The sequence below is a fragment of the Seriola lalandi genome, unplaced genomic scaffold, assembly GCF_002814215.2.
Source record: "Seriola lalandi dorsalis isolate HSWRI2012SDOR001 ecotype SW California unplaced genomic scaffold, Sedor1 jcf7180002054688, whole genome shotgun sequence".
Classification (NCBI taxonomy): Eukaryota; Metazoa; Chordata; class Actinopteri; order Carangiformes; family Carangidae; genus Seriola; species Seriola lalandi.
The window spans coordinates 2,714,319-2,734,710 of record NW_019525241.1 but is presented as its reverse complement, the minus strand read 5'-3'; the positions used below and the strand labels follow the sequence as shown (position 1 = coordinate 2,734,710).

General features: G+C 41.3%; 4 non-coding genes across 4 annotated transcripts; 2 read left to right on the top strand and 2 right to left on the bottom strand.

The window, feature by feature from the left end:
* Window positions 1-101: 101 nt before the first annotated feature.
* Window positions 102-173, bottom strand: trnaq-cug (transfer RNA glutamine (anticodon CUG)). The gene has a single exon. It is a non-coding gene; the product is annotated as a tRNA-Gln (tRNA).
* A 291-nt stretch (window positions 174-464) lies between these two features.
* Window positions 465-547, top strand: trnal-cag (transfer RNA leucine (anticodon CAG)). Its single transcript has one exon. It is a non-coding gene; the product is annotated as a tRNA-Leu (tRNA).
* A 2,120-nt stretch (window positions 548-2,667) lies between these two features.
* On the top strand, window positions 2,668-2,750 carry trnal-cag (transfer RNA leucine (anticodon CAG)). Its single transcript has one exon. It is a non-coding gene; the product is annotated as a tRNA-Leu (tRNA).
* A 1,811-nt stretch (window positions 2,751-4,561) lies between these two features.
* On the bottom strand, window positions 4,562-4,644 carry trnal-cag (transfer RNA leucine (anticodon CAG)). The gene has a single exon. It is a non-coding gene; the product is annotated as a tRNA-Leu (tRNA).
* Between the last annotated feature and the right edge of the window lie 15,748 nt (window positions 4,645-20,392).

Here is a 20,392-nt window from a genome sequence, read left to right as displayed (position 1 = left end):
ATTCTCCACGTATAATAGTTACCTGCTTTATCGGTCATATGTTGATCCATTACCATCTGCTGTTAACTGCCCCATTAGTGCCTGTTAAACTTCCTAAAACCAGGTCCCACCGAGATTTGAACTCGGATCGCTGGATTCAGAGTCCAGAGTGCTAACCATTACACCATGGAACCACGACTGTATCAGACTATAGTGGGCACCAGCTGCGACACCTGGAAACGGGCTGGGATCAGCTAGAAAACTTTTTCATAACCTACATGCCACATGGGCATGGGTGTCAAAAAGAGCTCATATAGTCAGGATGGCCGAGCGGTCTAAGGCGCTGCGTTCAGGTGTGCGCGTACTTATAGCTGTCCAATTGGGTTAATATAAGGAGACATTGTCATATGGATATCTTAAACAACCAGCAACAAAGTTCACATGGCTGACATGTTTTCAGAAAGTAGTGTCTGCATGCTTATCTTGTCAGGATGGCCGAGCGGTCTAAGGCGCTGCGTTCAGGTCGCAGTCTCCTCTGGAGGCGTGGGTTCGAATCCCACTTCTGACATAAATGTTTTCACTGGAGCTACATCTGAGTTATAACATTGTAGAGGCATTCTTCCAAGATATTTTAGTTCCTGAGTTCCTGTTTTATCTCTTAATCTGCCAGCAAGATACAGAGTTAAGTCGTAGATTCGTAACTTAAGTCCCCCACCTCAGCAACACAACTCTGTATACCTTTTAGGTCCTCCATCTACAAACATACATCAGATTCCCCCAAGAACTGAATGTGAATAACTGATTTCTAAGTTGAGAATGCTAACCATTAACATGGAACTTTACAGAGCGGCATAGCTGTTGAACAGGTTTCTATATATACATGGCATACAAGCAGTGACACAGTGGTTGTATGCAAAAATGACCTATTAATAAACAGATCAATAAATAGACAACCCATCCATCCACGATCCATCCATCCCTTTTCTACCTCTAATCCGGGGTCAGGGTCGTGGTGGTAGCAGGTTAAGTAAGGAAGCCCAGACATCCCTGTCCCCAGCAATAATGTTTTCCAGCTCCTGGTGGGCGATTCCGAGGCACTCACAACATGTTTGATGTGGTTCCATGGTGTAATGGTTAGCACTCTGGAGCTTGAATCCAGTGATTCCCGTTTAAATCTTGGTGGAACCTGATTTAAAGTAGAGTTACAGATAGCTGATTCAATAAGCATTCAGACACCCACATGCTCCAAGTAACTTTGTCTTTGCTCCCATGCGCAATCTTATATTTTACAAGCCAAGTCAAAACCAATTGAACCCAAACAGCAAAGTGCCTCAGAGCAAAGAAATTTTTTTATTCAGCATATGTTGTGCATTAGACTCAATAGTAAGCCAGTCTTAAAATTCTGCGATGGGGTTGATGTCATGATGGAATATGACAATATTTAATCGTCAAATCTCCTTCATAGACTTAGTATCATTAGCTGTATAGTCATAGTGTAAATAGCCATAACATATTCTCTCCCAACACTTTCCTCTGTTGGCAGTAGTCTAGTTAATACACTTCTTTATTTACACCTAGTCGTTGTCCTGTTGTGTTCTTTTGTAGTAGAGACTGGAAATCCATTGAATTGAGGCGTCATGGCTTCTAATGACACTGATCACATTAATCAATTAAATTTTTCTGTGGTGTCCTCCCCGAGGACTGGTGCCCACTTATCCATGAGAGCAAATTTTAAATAGTTTTCTCCAATGCATTATGTCAGCTGTGTGGCATATCATTTGGTTAATTCTGACATCTCTTACAAAGCTACACCACAGCAATTTAAGTGACAAAAGGCAAATAACAGAAGAGAGCAAAATGAATGCAAAAGTTCAAGATTAACTGAACTTGCATGCACATTTGATGCCACACAATTAGGGAACGGTTTCATTAAGATTTTATCATTACTACTAGGGGGATTGATGATTGCTTTATTTTCTCATATGTACTCAATTAACATTATTGAGTGGCAAACTTCAACAGCATTGTTTTGAACAAATCACTATTATAGACTGGTATTGTGATGATTGAAATATAAATCAAGTCTAATCATCAATGATTTACTACAGGAATTTTTGAGTGTTTTTACAGTGCAGTAGTTCCCCAGCTGCCCCCCACATCACTAAATCCACCCCTGCTATGAGCGATCTGAAACCCAAACTGAATTTGATGATGCTCTTACTGTCCATTTCAGATTGAATTTAAGAACACACCCAGAACAATCAGCTGGCTAATGGTTACTTTTCATCATTAACCCATGTTGGTATTATATAGTTGACTCTGTGTGGGCCCCAGGCTGCTGGCATACAAAATACACCTGGATCAACAACGGTTGAACTATGAGCTAGTCGGTAGATACAGTACATTTCTGCTGCACGGTGCTCCAGCGTGACAGAGCTGCCCTCGACCCGCGCACACACACACACACACACACACACACACACACACACACACAGGCTCGGGGGAGGGGGCGACGACGATTGGTGAAACTGTTTACCAAGATGGCTGCTACATTATTAGAGCTTCTCTGTGGCAAAAATTATTTCTAATCAAACAATTGATCGGCAGGCGCGGAGCGGTTGAATAAGCCTGTTGTCTATGCAATAACCCGGAATTTATTTGACTAGGTGTTATCCACTCATACTCACAGTCAGGATGGCCGAGCGGTCTAAGGCGCTGCGTTCAGGTCGCAGTCTCCTCTGGAGGCGTGGGTTCGAATCCCACTTCTGACAAGTTTATTTTTTATTTCAGCAGCACCTGTACTGTGTCACTGTTGTGTCGAGACGCGTAGGTATCTCTCGGTTAAAGGTATCTCTCTCGACGAGTGTAGTTGTGTTGCAGATTACATGAACGAACTGCTACAGCACTTGCATTTCTTTGGGTATCCACTAGAGGGCAGCAAAGGCCAGTTTTTGAGGAGGCTACCAGTCAGAATCAGAGCCTTGCTATTTATAATTAGGTTTTCAACATACAAGGATTTTGCTTTGGTGCATATCAATAAACATAATAAAAGGAAAAGAAATATAAGCTAAGATAAAACAAGCAAGTACTGCAGGTCAGATAGCTTTAATAGGGAAAAAACCCCCAAAAAACTAACAAGATAAAATATTTACAATAAAATGTGAAGAAAGTCCAGTCTTATCTGATAAGATTTGATGATATTATTACTGGTCAAAATGGTTCCATGTTTGAATACTATTTATGCTATGTATACAGATTACTTGAAAATATAATAAAAATTAATAAATCAATAAATAATAAAAAATAAAGATACAATATTGAACATGTGAATCCTTCACACTTTTCCATTTTCAATGGAATTGAAAATGAGCAGAACCAGTCATTAATGGAGTTCTGTGAAGTACGAAAGTGTATTTGGTTTCTGATAAATCTCTAACATACATCAGTCTATTCATACTAGGTTGGTATTTCATTTTCTTACTGGTACTGTGAGGGTGCTGGCAAGCATCCCGCCTCACTAAGGTGAAAAAACAATACACATTGGCTAAAACAGGAAGTTTATTTTTTGTTGTGCTTTTATTTTGGGAACCCCTACTAACCACTCTCTCTGTTTGAGGTCTACTTCCGGGGGGCGTGTTTTCATGGAGTGCACACATGGGAATGCTGCCAGACTCAGCAGGTGTCAATTACCTCATCAGGCTGTACCAAGTGGGCAGGAAGGAGAGAGGGGAGTGGGTAGAGGGGTTTTACTTAAGTTTGGCTTTTGTTGGGTATTTCTTTAGTTTATTATGTATTCTATTTTGATCTGTTAGGCCAAAGGTTAGTTTATGTAAATATCAGTGTGGTTAAATTGTAAAGGTATTCGAGATGTGTGGTGCTAGTGTCTAGGGTCTCTGCACTAGGTGATGTTTGGTAGAGGCTAGGGGTACTTATACCAGGTGGGAAAGCAGGGTAGTGTGTCAAAGAATGGGGGTCAGGTTGGATGTCACTGCTGCCGCTGCTGCTATCCAATGTAACCTGCTACACCAGTCAGACTGCTTTGGTTGTCCAGCCATCCTGTGACCTCTATGTAAGAATTTTCAGGAGGATTAGACAACATCATTGGAATACCACACATGGGTACAGTAAAGCTTTGGTTAGTGATCCCATGGATGATAGTCTTACTGGTACCTATAATAACACACCCACAGTATTACCATTAACGCCATCGATCTGTAAATGCATTTTAAATCAGGTTCCACCAAATTTGAACTCAGGTCACTGGATTCAAAGTCCAAAGTGCTAACCATTACACCATGGAAGCACACGATAGCATTTCTGGTGTTTTAAGATCATCCAAAACAACAGAATCATTGTTCACACTGCTAAAGTAATGTGGCCACATGTGGCCCAGACCACCTCAAAATGTGGTCTGAGCAATCAGATCTCAAAAACATCTTGTGTGCGTTCACGTCTGGGTGCCTTTTGTGTCCTCTATCCGTAATCTTACCTTAAAACAAATTCCAGAAAGATCTGAGCTCAGCTAATCCATGTAGGAGGAGCACAAGCACTGCACATTTTGGAATAAGAATGAAAATGCTCATGTCAGAAGTGGGATTCGAACCCACGCCTCCAGGGGAGACTGCGACCTGAACGCAGCGCCTTAGACCGCTCGGCCATCCTGACTATATAAAACCTTTCCACATGACTTTAAACTGAAAGGTTACAACTTTATTCATGTTTTACTTCACTCCATTTTATTCTGTTATCTAATAATTACTCACAGTGAACTCCTCAGGATCGCCTGGGAGTAGCTGGTAAACGTTGCTGAGGAGAGGGATGTTTGGGCCTGCCAAACAAAGTAGAAATCAAATCAAATGTCAGTAATGGATGTCTTAGTTACGGTTAAATCAGGATAGAGTGCCCATATCAGTTGGACACCGGACCAGTCCTCGGTTGGACTAGAGCAGGGTTGACGGCATAAAATTAGAGCAGAGACCAGGGACTTTAAATACAAAAGCCGGCACTTTACTCAATTTAAACACAGACAAAACATACAAATATAACAATTTACTCAAACCAATGAATACTCCTGCAGGTAATGAAAATGTCAATCAAACTCACTTTTTCTCCTGTTAGTTCTTTTACCTGGGTAAGGAATAGTTTAGTTCAGGTAATCCACCCAGGCTGGATGGTTTGTTTGAATCCTTTATTTTAGAATTTCAGATTCAGTTTTCTATTATAAGATCGGTCTATAAGTGGTTATCTTGCTTTTAGGTTACTAGATGTACCTATATTGGTTCTGTTACTTTCTTGAGTTAACTTTTTTCTTCCATTCACAGGTGAAATAAGACTTCACAGTTTCCAAATTAAAACTGAATGAACATTACTGTACCCAAAATCATAACACTTGAAAATTACGAATACAAAATACAGCATGAATGTGTTATTCAATCCACTTAAAGTTCAGTTAGTTATGAATTCCAATTCAGTTCAGTTCGAAGAAACTAATCCCAACACTCCCAACGCTGTGGCAGCAAGTTCAACCATAGTCCCACACGCAAGCACTGGGTCCTCTCACTGGCGTAATAACGAATCCTTATCTTTAGGAACGTAGACCGCGGGTTTGGCTCGCCATCTTGTTTCTGTGTGCGTCTCCCCACATGCAGCGGAATAATCTTCACTTAAAACGTAAATAAAGAACCAGAAAAAACCCGACCTGTACTACAGGTCATGCAGTAAATAATTCACTCTATTAATAAATCAAAACAGTAAAGTTTAACAATCACTGTGTGTCATAACCATAATGTTACTGCTACGTCATTTAATTAGACCTGAAAATGGCGTTGTAGTGGTGAGCTTCTGATCCCACACACTCGTCTCTTTCATGTAATTAACTCTGTCTCACAAACAAAATGCACGTTATTATTTAGCCTCGTCAATAAACTAAACCCAACTTTATTAACTGGCCACAGTCCATGCTCGTGGCTTTCTCCACACAGTTATTAGCTCTTAGCTAGCATTAGCATTCACAAGTGCATAACATTACAAACACAGTTCCAATAAAACGAGTTAAAACTCACCAAACCCGTTGTAGTCTGTTTAGATATGACTTCCATAAATCACCGGTCAGGTAGTTGTTATTTTTCCGGTTGTAATTCACCATTTGTAAGTAGTATTTTGCCCATAAACTTCTCTGTTTGTTTACGCCACTCTGTTTTCTGAGCTTATGTTATGTCAACAAGAGCACAGGACACCGAGCCTCTTAAAGGGGAAACGTCATTACAACTTTTATAGGCATACTTTTAATTGTACCCATTAAATTACTATCAGCAATTTTTAAATTGCTCTTATTTAATGAAATGTACACACTTTTAACCAATGTATTTATGTATTTTAATGAATTATTTATAACTATTTATTTATGCCATTTTAACGTGAATGAAGTAACAACAAAGTAATAATGAAGTTACTTAAGTTAAGACTTTTTAATAAGATGTGTCTCTGGTACAGTTACACCTGTGCTTACACTTGTAATCAGATCACCCAAGACGGATTTTCATGCCATGGCTGAACAGAACCTATAATCCAACCTCAAATCAGGCTCCACCGAGAAAGTCCAGACACCATGGATCCACTTATAAGTCACTGGGAATGAGTGATGTGTTTCAAATTTTGCAGTCAGTTTTATTTGAGTTTTTCTATTTGTCTTTCTGTTATTCTACTTTCCATTATATAAAGATATAAATTTATACATAAAGTTGTGTCTTTCTTCTTGGTTATCTCTATACTACTATACTATACTACTTTTTTCAAGATTTTTTTCAAGATATTTTTCAAGAATTTCAAGATCATCGTTGCAATTGATAGATATGACCTGAATAAGTGGATAAAGAGGGAATAATTCATGAAAAATAGCCCTGAATATGGATCCAAAATTGATATCTGATTACCATACAGGCTAGTGGCAAGCCAGATACAACACAGAGTTTATCTACGCCACTCAACCCAATTTTTAAGTCTAGGAACTTAAAGTAAATTGCAATTTCTCAGAAGTATGACTCTACAGACACTCTCACTCCACTCATACATTTGTTGAATGCCATCATCTGATGAGTGAGATGGACATGGAGTAGATATGCAGCAAAATTTCTATACAGACTCACTGGATGGCCAACAAAGGACACTGCATGCCATAGACTGGCAATTGAACCAATTTGTATATGATATGGCAACTACTCTTTCTTATCTACTCTTTTTTGGCTATTGTACATCACTGGTCCTGGTTCATTCCTGGTCTGGTGATAGGTCACACTATGAAGCCAAAGCAGCATCCGTCTGGTGTATGCAGTCAGCATATATCTGCAAAGCAACTGGGTTTAATGTACTGTTGCTTCACTCTGAAGCACACTGTTTTGTGCCATGCACAAGACTGCTGCATCATCTCACTGTAACAGCAAAGGTATGTCAGCCTCCTCAGTAGCACCACACCTGTCTGCTCACAGACAAACCAGTCTGGTATGCCAAGAGCCTCCACCAGCAGCGGTGTGTAATTTTTTGTCAACCGAAAGACACTCATGACACTGATCGTCCTCCATGTCATCCAGATTAGTTTATTGACTTGTCTATATGGCAAATCTAAAATGCTGTACCTGTTCATGTCATAGAGAAAAACAAACTGCTCATGTGGTATCTAACTTGTCCTTTAAAGCATATATCAATTGCTCTCTTGCCATTTTAAGAGACATATTGTAGCCTAAACAATGTTCCTCTTCTTAGCAATGTCCAGCATCCCCCACAGGCAGCTGCAGGAGAGCAGGGGTCTTGTGAGGTTTCTAGCACTATCCAGTGGTCACTGCCTATATTACAAACAGGCAATAATTTAAAAAGAAAAGAACAGCCTCTTGACACTGTATCATGTTTGTAAAGCCCAAAATGAACCACTTCTGACAGTCTGCGGATAAGACAGATCTCAAAAGTGGTGAATGATGGTCACAGGTCAGATTAAAACCAGGGCCACTGCAGTTAAGACTAAGCCTTTATAGTACATGCCCCACCAATTTCTTTTTTCTTGTTTTGTTTAGTTTAGTTTTGTTTTTCAATATCCCTGTTACTCAAGTAATATTGACACCAAGGTCATCAAACAATACTTAAATGATAAATATACATAAAATAAATGAGGTACATACATTTTATTCTCACAGAAAAGTGATGACACACAAACACAAATGGGAAGGGAAAAGGGAAGTATTTGCAAAGCCTTCTGAGGAAAGGGAGGACAGAAAAGGAGATACGACTATGAACAAAAAAACGGCTGTATTTAACTGCTGTATTTACCTTCCCTCTTGAACACTATTCTTATCTGTGCTCACCATTTCTCTATGGTGGCCCTGAGAGCTCAATGCAATGCAAAGGGGTTGGTGGGGGCACCTTGAAGGAATAATCCTAACCGCAGCGGCATGGGTCCAACTTGTGGCCCTTTGCTGCATATCATTCTGTCTCTCTCTCACTTTTGGAATTAAGGCAAAAAAAGAGAGAGTGATGAACCTGTCTGGGACACACTTATTATCCAATGCTTTTAACTTCAAAAGTCACAATTGTGCATACACACAGAACAAGTCCCAGCCAGGTTCATCACTTTTTGGTGTCCCCTGGAAACACTCCCATTGTGTTGCGTGAATTTGCAGCGCATTGTGTTGTCAAATTGATGACGTTTTCTGAATTTGTAGTGCTTTTGTGTATTTGCATGTGTTTTCTTAAGTTTAAGTGTGTTGAGCTCTCAGGGCCACCGTACTTAACCTCTCCTCTCCTCTAGTTTCCGGTGAATGTGAGCATGAGTGGCGGTGGTGGACGTACGAGTGGCGCGGAGTTTGAATTGGTTTGTGTCTGTTTTTCCAACTGTTCTTCCACTGTTTCTATCTGCATGATCAGGTAAGCCACTTTAATAGTTTTTTCTGTCGAGTTGTTGGTGTGATTGTCGGTGTTGCTGGCGGGTATTTCAGCTCCTCCGTCTATCCGACAGGGAGTGCGGATAGTCCCTCCGGATGGTACTGTTACTGTTGAGGAAGTTCTGCTGGCTGCAGGTGAGCAGGTAGGACATAACAATCTGGTTTATGTATCTCCAATGAACAAAGCTGTGGTTGTGTTCCTTAAGAGTGAATCACTGGTTTACAAGCTGATAGAGAGCGGCGTGTTCATTAGGGATTTATTTGTGCAAGTTTCCCCGCTGTCGGTTCCCTCCACGCGGATTACCGTTACAGGTGTTCCGCCGTTCATTCCTAACGAGCTGTTGGAGCTACGTCGGTTTGGGAAATTTGCGAGTGGGTTTAAAACTGTCACCTTGGGGTGTAAAGACTTAGGGTCTCAAGCATGTGCAGTCTCTAAGCCGACAGGTGTTCATGTTTTTAGACTCACCCACACAGACTCTGGAGGTATCTTTCAGAGTCAAGCACTGTGACGGTTATTATATGGTGTATGCCAGTTTGGGAAAGATGAGATACTTTGAATGTGGAGATGTGGGACACAATCGTTTAACGTGTCCGCACAAGGACAAGAGAGTGATTGGCGGTAGTACGGCGGCTCCGCGAGCTCCGAGGCGGCGGCCGGTGCGTCCGGGACTAGCGCGGTTGCGTCTGGCGCTGCAGCCGGTTCCGGGTCCGTGTCCGGCTGCCCGGCGGGCGCCTCAAGAAATCTGCGTAGCTCCAAGTCTGTAGAAGTTAATGGAAAAACACAGTTGGTTGGAAATAATGAAGGAGCAGTTTCTACAAGTCCTCCTTGAAAAAAGGTGGCTATAAATGAAGGACAGGGGTTGTGCAGCAGCCAGGCTTCATGTGATGGAGAGGACATGGAAAATGATTGAGTAAGATAATGTGTCTATTGCTGACACGTCTTGAAGGAGTACAGATCTTTATTCACTGGAGAGAATCAATCTCTTTTTGGATGAAACTTACAAAAGATCACTAAACATGAGTGATTATTTCAGTGACACTGAAAAATTCACTAGATCTGTTAATGTACTTTGGGTTTGACCTCTTGGATGAAAAGAAGCGCTTCCCTCTGAAGAAGCACATTACCACTCTGAGAAAAGGTAAAATTGCAAAAAAGACAAAGAAGTAAAAAATGATCATGCATCACAAGGTGTTTTTCTCTATCCACTGCTCTCTGCTGGTTTCTGCTTGTCTATTTCTCTTTTCTGACCTCTCTATAAAGAGACTTAAGATAGGATCTTTAAACATAAATGGTGAGAGGGATAGGCAGAAAAGGGCACTAATCTCTGAGGTCTCAAATCAAAAAGGGATCGATGTGTTGTTCTTACAAGAAACACACACAAATACATCTGATGAGACAGATTGGGGTTTATGGTGGGAGGGTTCTTATAATCTTAGTCATGGAACAAACTCATGGAACAAACTTCAGTGCAGGGGTAGCAGTTCTTTTTAAAACATCTGCAAATGCAACCATTTTATCCTGTTGTGGTCTGAAGTGGTGAATGGTCGTTTGTTAATTGTTGGCAGAAATAGAAAACTTGGTTTTCTGTTTCATTAATATCTATGCCCACAATAACGGAGCAGAAAGAGTAGGAAGTTACTGAACCACCATCAAGACCATATCATTATTGGTGGTGATTTCAACTGCACCATAGACTTTACTGAAGACAGGATAGGAGAAGAACCCCACCCACAGTCATCCAGGACTCTTAATACTGTAATATCACACCTCGATCTGTTAGACATTTTTAGAGAAAAACATCGAAAATCCCGACAGTACACATGGGTCAGGGTCTGCAATAACCAGATGTGTACCGCTAGACTAGACAGATTTTATGCTTCAAAAACTCTGTCCCAGATTGCTTCAGTGTGATATATATCCAGTTGGCTTCACAGATCATCACTTAGTAACAGCAGAACTTATCATTTCGCCAGGTGAACAGGTTAAGTCCTGCTGGCATTTTAACAGCACATTATTGCAAGACAGAACTTTTGAAAGCCAAAGTTTTGAATTCTTTTGGATTTTTTTTCTTTCTGATTTTGATTCCCTTAAGTTGTGGTGGGAGGTTGGCAAAGCCCAGATTCGTGTCTTCTGTCAGCAGTACACATCCCACTCTTCTGCCAGGGTAAAAACAGCAATCAAAGACCTTGAGTCCGAAATTTAAAACATTGAAGAAGGGCTGAATAGGAACACAGATACCACTACTGGTTCACTGTTATCACAATGCACAGTGTTTGGTGAAGATAGGGGGAGGACTGAGCTGGCCACTCCCTGTACGGCGTGGGGTGAGACACGGCTGTCCCATTTCCGGGCTGCTATATAGTTTAGCTTTTGAGCCTCTACTGTGCAGGTTGAGGGACCGGCTCAGCGGGTTGTCTTTGCCTGGGTCCTGCAGCCTTGAGCATCCCCCCAACCCTTTCTGCTTTTGCGGATGATGTAAATGTTTTTGTGTCCAGTCAGGGGGAGTGAGGCACTGTTGTTGGGTCAGTGGGGGGATCAGGCAATTCCCAGTCTGCCTGGAGGAGGCTGAGGGTGTTGGGATTTTTTTCGGAACTGAGAGTTTTAAATCAAAGAACTGGGAGGGAGTTAAGGAGAAAATGTGCACTCGGTTGTCTAAGTGGAAATGGTTGCTACCCCAGTTGTCATATAGGGGGAGAGTTTTGGTTGCAAATAATTTGGCCGCCTCAACTCCCTGGCACAGACTTTTAGCTTTGACACCACCGAGGGGTTTGATAGAGGACATCCAGAGGGCCATCCTGGAGTTTATCTGGTCTGGCAAACACTGGGACCAAGGCAGCAACCCTCTATCTGCCTGTAGCTGAAGGGGGACAGGGACTTGTAGACATCCAGTCTAAAATTGCCTCATTTAGACCTGCAGACAGCACAAAGACTTCTGTACAACTATGGTCCAAGCTGGTTGGAAATGGCTCGACTGCTCATGAGGAGAGCTGGTTGCTTGGGCTTTGATAAAACAACTCTTGATGCAGTCGGAGGATCTGGACTATACATGACTAACTTCCTTCTACAGCTCTATACTGCAGGCCTGGCAGATTTTAAAGACTGAACGTGCAACCAATGAGACTCCAGGTGGGGTGGATGTGGGTATTTTAGGAGCCTTGAAGAAGTCTGCGCTGCTCTGCCACAAAATCTGAGCGCATTTGCGAGAGACCAAACTCTATGTGAACAGTGGAGTGAGGGCAGCGAGTACAGCTTCCCATCTCTGTCTGTTTCCTCAGCTGCTGTCTCTCACAACACCACATCTGGACAAGTTTCAGGATGTAGGAAAGAAGGAACTTCATCAGACCTGTGTCCAAGTCCTTAATCTTCGGTCACTGTCGGGGGTTGGGATGTCAAGGTGGACTGAGTTCTTTGGCCCGGACTCTTCCCCAAAAGGCAGCTGGCGATCCCTGCACAAGCTGCCCGTTGAAAAGCGGACAGCAGACCTCCAGTGGAGGATCGTACATTGGGCAATAGCTACGAACAGATACATAGCGCACATTGATCCTGGGGTTAGGGATGGGTGTTTGTTTTGTCTACGGACTGAAACCCTCGCACATTTGTTTGTTGAGTTGCACAGGTCGGCATCTTTGTTTGATTTACTAAAAAGGTTGTTTCAGGGTCTTGGGGAGACTTTTTCATTTGAACTGTTTATTTTGTGGCCCAAAGTATTCGGCAAAGAAAAAAATCTGTTTGGACATTGTTGAACTTTTTGTCTGGCTCTGCCAAGTTGGCTATTTGGCTGAAGTGCAGAAACAGGGCCCAGGATTCTGGGAGTGTGGAGACGGTGTCGGTTCTGAAGGGTCTATTGAAGGCCCGACTGAGGGTGGAATATGCCTTCTATAAAGTAACGGACAATATGCAAGATTTCAGCCGTGTGTGGGCTCTAGCGGGGGTTTTGTGTTCTGTGGGAAGGGATTATTAATTTATGATCTGCAGAAAGTTTCATGTGTTTTTTGTTTTGTTTTGTTGTTCCTGTTTCTTTTTTCTCTGATATGACAGTAATGTAGTTTTTTCCTTGAAGTGTTTAATAAAGGGACTTTGAAAACGAAAACCTCTCTGGATGTTTGGGTAGTGACTCGGCTGAAACACTCTCCAGCTTCTGTATCTGATTGGTGCTGAAAGTCGTCCTCACTCTCTGATGATTGCCACTGTCAGCTGTGAACTCACACTCATATATAAGTTCAGCTGCTTTCATTTCATCTATCCAACCATGATCTTATTTGCATAAATATACATAATCACTGTGCTTTACTCAGTTCATGCGCAGCTAACTTTCCCTCACACTTCCTCCTTTTAATTGCTTTTCATGCCTCTTTCTTGCTCACATTCATTCACATACAACATCACACAATGTAATTCCCCAAACTGTATTTAGAGTAGATGGAGCATTTAGCATGGAGCTTCCAATGAATAACTAATGAGATGGATATTTGGAATCAGCTTCAAAGAGAATCATCTAGAGAACAGGAGCAAACATACTCCCCAGAGTGTGTTTCATAACTAACTTTAGGAACACCTGATTACACATTTCATCTCTGACTGTGAGAAACGTATGACCTTCTCTTTCTTAGTTTCTGTCTGTGATGTTGCATCATTCATGTTGGAAGGAACATAAAAATACAAGCGTTCCCAATAAGTCTTTAACTGATTGGATTTGTCTGCTATTACATGACATGATTACATGAGTGATTTCAAAAGTCAGTGAGAAGTCAGCAGAGAAGAAGAGTAGCTGCTTTACTTTGTACACATTACTTAGTAAATTTCACTTCCTGTTTAACACCCTATTGTGAACAATGTCATGTGTTAAGTGATAACAGGACTGAATACACCTGTAATAATGTACTAACTGCTGAGTGCTCGTGCAATAATGTAATAATTTCTATTGAGTACTCATGTAATAATGCAGTAATAAAGGCTGAGTGTCAGAACATCAGCATGTTCACAGTTTTTAATTCCTCTTGTTTTTATGCCTCTGCGCTGATGACAGCCAGAGCCGGAGGAATATTGTTTTTGGGTTGTCCATCCGTCTGTCCGTCCATCTGTCCATCCCATTCTTGTGGACACGATATCTCAGTAACGCCTCAATGGAACTTATTCAACACAAACATTCACTAGGAATCAAAGATGAACTGATTATATTTTGGTGGTGAAAGGTCGAAAGGTCAAGGTCAGGGTTACCTCACAAAACACCATTTTGGCCTTTTGAACGCAATATCTCTGTAATGCCCCGAGGAAATGTCTTCAAATTTGCTAAAATCATTCACCTGGGCTCAAGAATGAATTCATTAAATTTTTGTGGCTAAAGGTCAAAGGTCAAGGTCACCTCATAAAATGTGGTTTTTGCTACTCGAAGACAGTTTTCTTTTGATAGCACTTTTGCGAATCGGAGTCTTGTGTTGAAGGTGTGCTCTGCTATGATCTGAATTACAGGTGCAACCAAGCTAACGAGAATAAGGGAAATGTTAGTTAAACACAATTAAGTCTGTACATGCCCACACAGTCCTCAGGAGAGATCTAATCAGATCAAATAAGTGAGATCACCTGTGTGGGCTCACCATGAGAGCATTAGAATGACAGTTAAAATATCCGTGAATGTTTTAGTTTTGACACTGGGGCAAATTATACAGTATTCATAATGTCTGCTCGTGCATCCAAATTCATTGCTGTCAAATCCAAATAATTCTTCTGGCATATAAATATTTTCTATATGCTGTATATTGAATTAATATAGTGTTGAGGACATCACCGCAGGCACAGATCATTCAGACTTTGTGTGCTCATAATCTGATACATACATGAGTGTGTGAGAGACAATGCGTGTCCCTTCTGTAAACCCTCTCTGTAGATCTATAACTGTGTTACATGAGTGAACTGATCTCAGATCTGTGTCATGACAGAAATCAGTCAGTAAACAAAGTTTTTCGGTGTGGTTGAGCACAGAGCATTAAATACTGAGTTATCCTGCTCAGTACCTGATATGACAACTAGATAGAGCCGTTGCACACAGAACCTCCGCAGTCTGTTTGCTGGACTCTCAGAAAATTACAGAGCTTGGAGGGAGGATCTTCAGCATTCGGCATTCTGCTGCTGTGTGAGTAATTGTTTTGTATTTTGGTTGCAGAAGAAAAAATACGCCAGACCATCAGCTGTGACTACAGATGCAGTGTGATTAGTCTCTGTATGACCCACAGGGTGCGGCCTCAGACATGTGGTTCTATGTTCTTCTGCCAGTATCATTGAGGCTAAAACACAAAATACAAAGGTATATTGGATAAGAGTGTCCACTTAATGGACTGTATTTAGTGCTGAAAGGAGTCTTGTAATGTACTTATGTATAAGTGTGAACAGGGACATATTTTGCTTTTTGTGACTTGCTCTGATTGAGCGGTTCTTAAGAGGCCTACCTTGAGTCCAGTCCGCCTGAGCATGCATTTTTGTTGCTACATCGCCGATTGTGAGTGAATGAGTGATAGAGTTGAGTTTGTGATGAAGTTACACCATTGGATGGCTAAGTATTGGACTTTTCCCTTTGGCTGTTGCTCTGTCAAAATGATTTGGTGCAAACATTTACTATTATGTCATCAGGGGGCATTTACAGTGAATGCACAACAGTTTTCATTTTCACCTAACATCAAATCTAACAACATTAGCTACTTTCCAGAGAAGAGTCACCAGTACTGTCCTGTGAGTGATGGGCACACCTCTCTCTCTGTGTTTACTCTGTTCAGTGGAGTGGCAGTTTGTTACCCAGACGAAGGTGGTGCACTGTGTGAGAGACAAAAAAAAAGATGATATTCTGTGGCTTTCTTTATATTTATGTTGGTTCGGTGCTTTTGTCAGACACTGTCATGGTTTTTGCAGCTTGGAAATAATTTGGAAGTGACTGATGGTTAACATCTAGTCTTAATGGTCTGGGTTTCAGTCACTATTTCAAACTGCAGAGAACAAGGAGGAGCGAATGCTGAATCCCTTGTGCAGGTGTATCATTCTTACATCATACCACTGTTTGAATATGCAGTGGCTGCCTGGTGCAATGTAGAGAGAGCACAACTCATAAAACCAGGTATCCAAAATATTGCCATTAAAATATGCTACTGACTACATACACAATAAATGCACCCACCAACTCTCTGGCCTGATGACACTACATGAAAGAATTGCTGTTTTGGAAAAATAATAGGGTTCTTTGCTCTATTTTTTAATACCTTTTCAATAATGGGGCAATTTTGGTACTGCGTCTTATTGTTAATAGCTCTTTTATGTCCTCTTTTTTAGCACTTCTTATAGGCTACTAATGACACTTATTTTAGAAAAGAGAAAAGAGAGAAGAAAGATATCAATGGAACGCTCCAGTGCACACACGATAAAACTCCTCTCTGATAGCATGAAAATCTTCACTTATGTGACCCGGTCATACACAATACCCAGAATAAACTGGAGCCAAAGGCCGTTGAACCAAAATATAGATTTATTTAGAATACACGAATACATTTAATGAACAAGCCAAGAAAATAAACAGTGGGGCTGGACTGCACCATAAGGAAGCACAGGTTATAGGATGCATCAGAAAGACAAATGATCACAAATGATGTGGGCAAATTACAAATAAACATCCACTACCATCACTGCAAACTGAAGTGAATCAAACCACTCAATAAGGCAAACATGCAACATGGCTACTCTACTACTGAGCCATGCACCTTTAACCTTAGCAAAACACCTAACAAATAATAAAAAACATAAATGGCCCATTCAATGGAATAGTTAAGCACTCAAATCTTATCTTATAACATTTTATGGAGCTCTGCCCCCTTGCCTGGGTCCTAATGCAAGCTCCTTGTTCCCATCCCTTCCACACTTACGTCTCCCTGTAGCTGCACTGCATGCTTCAAAGAGCAGACTTCGGCGTACAGCTGCTCCATTCTCCTAAGCAGTCTTGAGTCATCCATGTTGGTAAATGTCACCGGCGGCAGTTCATCCAAGTAATATTCTCCTCACCCTCATTTGTTACTTCGAGGCAGCTCTTTAAGCTGAGACCTCTCTGTGGTCCTTTATGGGAAACGCTCCGCTGCGCAGTCGGACAAAGTTCAAACAATTTTCAGTTCTTTGAGGATGATCTCATCCTGGCTTAATGTCTTCACTTTTACAGCGAGGTGGTGTGCTGTGGTGGAAAGAACATCAGACAACTGTTAACGTTGGATATAAGGTGATTTTTTTGTTAGTTTTTTTTTTTTTTTTGATCCAGTGTTGTAGCTTCCTCATATTTTGTCTGACAACACTTCAAACCATTTGTCTTTTCATCTGGACCTCTTCCCGCTACACACTCAACATCCAGTAAACATGATGTAATATGGACCAATGAGCTAACAAAATATACTATAGGTGCCAGCAGTTTGTTCAATTAATAGTGGATACTTTGAAGTGGTGACTGAGTATCTGCCAGAGGAGCTTGTCTGTGTGTTTGTGCAAATGGTGGTGCAAATGTCTATACTTTCCATTCTTTCACATGTTCCAGCTTTGTTCATACACCTGAGGGATGGATTTGGAATAAAGAAAAGTTTCACAGACTCAAGACTAATTCTTTGTTTGAAATCACTTCAAACCAACTGACTTCAAACCGACCGACAGTACAACAAAACATCTATGGATGATGATGATAATGACATGTTAATGAGGCGATTTTATTTCTGTAACATAAATCTTTTAAAATGTAATTTATCAATTTGTAAATTGTTAAAATGATTTGTTATCTGCAAACTGAATTGTCAATACGAACCCTTTTGACATTTGAATCTGATCCACTGGGGTCGTACTGAGAACAAAGGGAGCAGTGGTCCTTTGTTCTCAGTACTAAAGGATCAGAATACAAAAGCAATTTATGAAATTTTAAAAACACAGAAAATCATTAACGTCCTAATGTGAACAGGAGACACGTAATCCAGCATTTGACTCCCGTTATATCGACTTATTTCATAATAATTGCTCTGGATGAGCCTGAACGTTCCACGTGAGACATGTTGTCTTTGGCTGGGTCAGTGTTGATGAGTGATGGAATATGTGGGAAAGCCTCCACTAATTCTGTTAAGAAAATACTGCAGATAATTCACAACGAAAGAAAATATTTGATATAACCATACAATGACTTCATGTGCATTACCTTCTCTCTGAACACAGTTTTTCACAGGTCCTTTACTCCATCTGACATTTGACAGTCTGTCATACAGCGATGAATTTGTCTCATTCTGAAGCTCTGAAATCTGAAATATACAATAATATGGTGAGAGAAAAAAACAAACTGTTTATTAATGTATGTCTTGAATATAAAAGGTCCTGTATGTCCTAATGAATCTAAAGTCCAACTAACCGATTCAGTTGAACTGAGTTTGTTTGTCTAGCGCCTAATAATAACATACATTAAACATTATTATTACAAGTTTCCCAATTGAAACGCCTCAACCCTGTTCATACGATCCATCGGAGCTTCTCCTGAAATAGCATCCCCACAGCGACAGACATACCGGATCTCGGTTGTCATGGCTACAATAAAAAAACAATAAAATAAAAAAAGTTTTCTCTGTCTGTTTTGGCTGGGACACACGCACAGCACGCGTGAAAAAGGTGTGTCCGCCCTAACTCGTTAACATGGGCGCCGAAATAAGAATCAACACATTCCGCAGCTGCCACGCTCATCCAGTGTGTTCCTGGCTTAAACCCTCCTAGTTATGGCTGTTTTGGGGGCCTATTCAAACCTTTACAAAGGAATGGAAAGAGAAAAAGAGAGAAAGACAAGTGTTCACCATTCAGGGGCAAACATGAGTTAGCAGTAAAGAAAGAAACTGAGAAATAAAGAAAAGTGTAACAGCAGAGGGAAAGTCATTAATCACTGTGACTGCTCTGGACAGAACTGACTCCACCAGACACTGTGGCTCTGCACTGTGTGGATACTGTCCACACACACACACACACACACACACACACACACACACACACACACACACACACACACACACACACAGTTCATATCTCCGTCCTGGATGACCTCAGAGTGACGCCTGTTACTGGGCTCTTACATAATGACCAGGCAGACCAATCAATAATGTCCAGCACAAAGGGAAAAGTGTTGGGTGGAGCAGAGTGGCCTGATGGGAAAATGAGACCGACCTTGATCAGACCTGCCTGAGAGATGGATAGCCAAGACGGGGAAAGGATTGTCATGGCCGTCACTGAATATGACAAGGCATGCTAATTAGACATGACCGGTTAGACAGATTAACAGAGGCGGTGAACTCAGTAGTACTCAAGTTCAGAAACTAAAAAGGTCATGTTCATGTCCTTTATGACAGTTGCAGAAAACACTACACACACAGAATCCAGTGACTCTGTGTTTGAGAGTGGAAGAAAGCTCTCTGCATGTTTGCGTATATGGGTTGATATGTGTATAAGGAGAATGGAGGGAAAGAAGGAGCAGAGGTGGTGTTGGGCTCACTATATATTATTCTTCTCCTTGCTGACCGATGCTGCGCTGTGCTGTTAATTTGCCCTCATAGTAACACTTTAAACCATTAAGAAAGAAGCCTACTACAATTTTACACTGTTAAAGTTGACTGAGAGTTGTTTGCTGAAAGCTAATTCCATTTTAAAAATATATTTTAGAGTTGGTCTTAAATGACAACACAGACATGTAAAATGCTCATTTCAGGTTCTCTGGTGGAATGTCAAGCAGCCATAGTGTTGTGCAGGGTTATTATATGCCATCAAAGTGGATTGATAGCAGTTTATTTTGTAGCCTGAGAAGAAAGTAAACTCTTCAATGAAAATCTGGCTCTCCAAGATGACTTGGGTGAGAGGGTGAGTTTATTGCAGGAAATTCAGAGTAACCAGTTAACCCGCATGTCTTTGGGCTCTGGCAGGAAGCCAGAGCACCTGGGGGGGGAACCCAAACAGGCGCAAGGAGAACATGCACCACTAGTACAGTACCACTTACTGTAGGTAATGTACTGACCAAATATGACTATCTCACACAACCCCACGTCAAAAAACCCGAACTATCTCTATAACGTTGAAATTTGAACATACAAAGCAGAAGTAGCTTCAACTCACCTTTGGGCTTGTATTCTGAGCCAGTTTGGTAAACTCTAGCTTAATGTGTCTGGGGGATAATCAAACAAATAGAAAACACACTCCATTTCCACACTCTACATAATTGTTTTTCAGGGAGCCAAATGTGCTTGGCATCACCAAATGTGGAGCACATCTGTCCACAAGGCCTTCACTCAATCAGCGAGGCAACTTTGCTGAATGAAAGAGTGGCAGCAGTTGTGAGTTGTTTTTTGTTGCGCCAGTGAAGGATGCTTCTCACGGCCATCCTTTGAATCCATCTACACTTGTACATGCAAGTTTCTCCTCGGGATGCTATTATTTTCCAGAAGCAGCGTGTGGAAGAAGG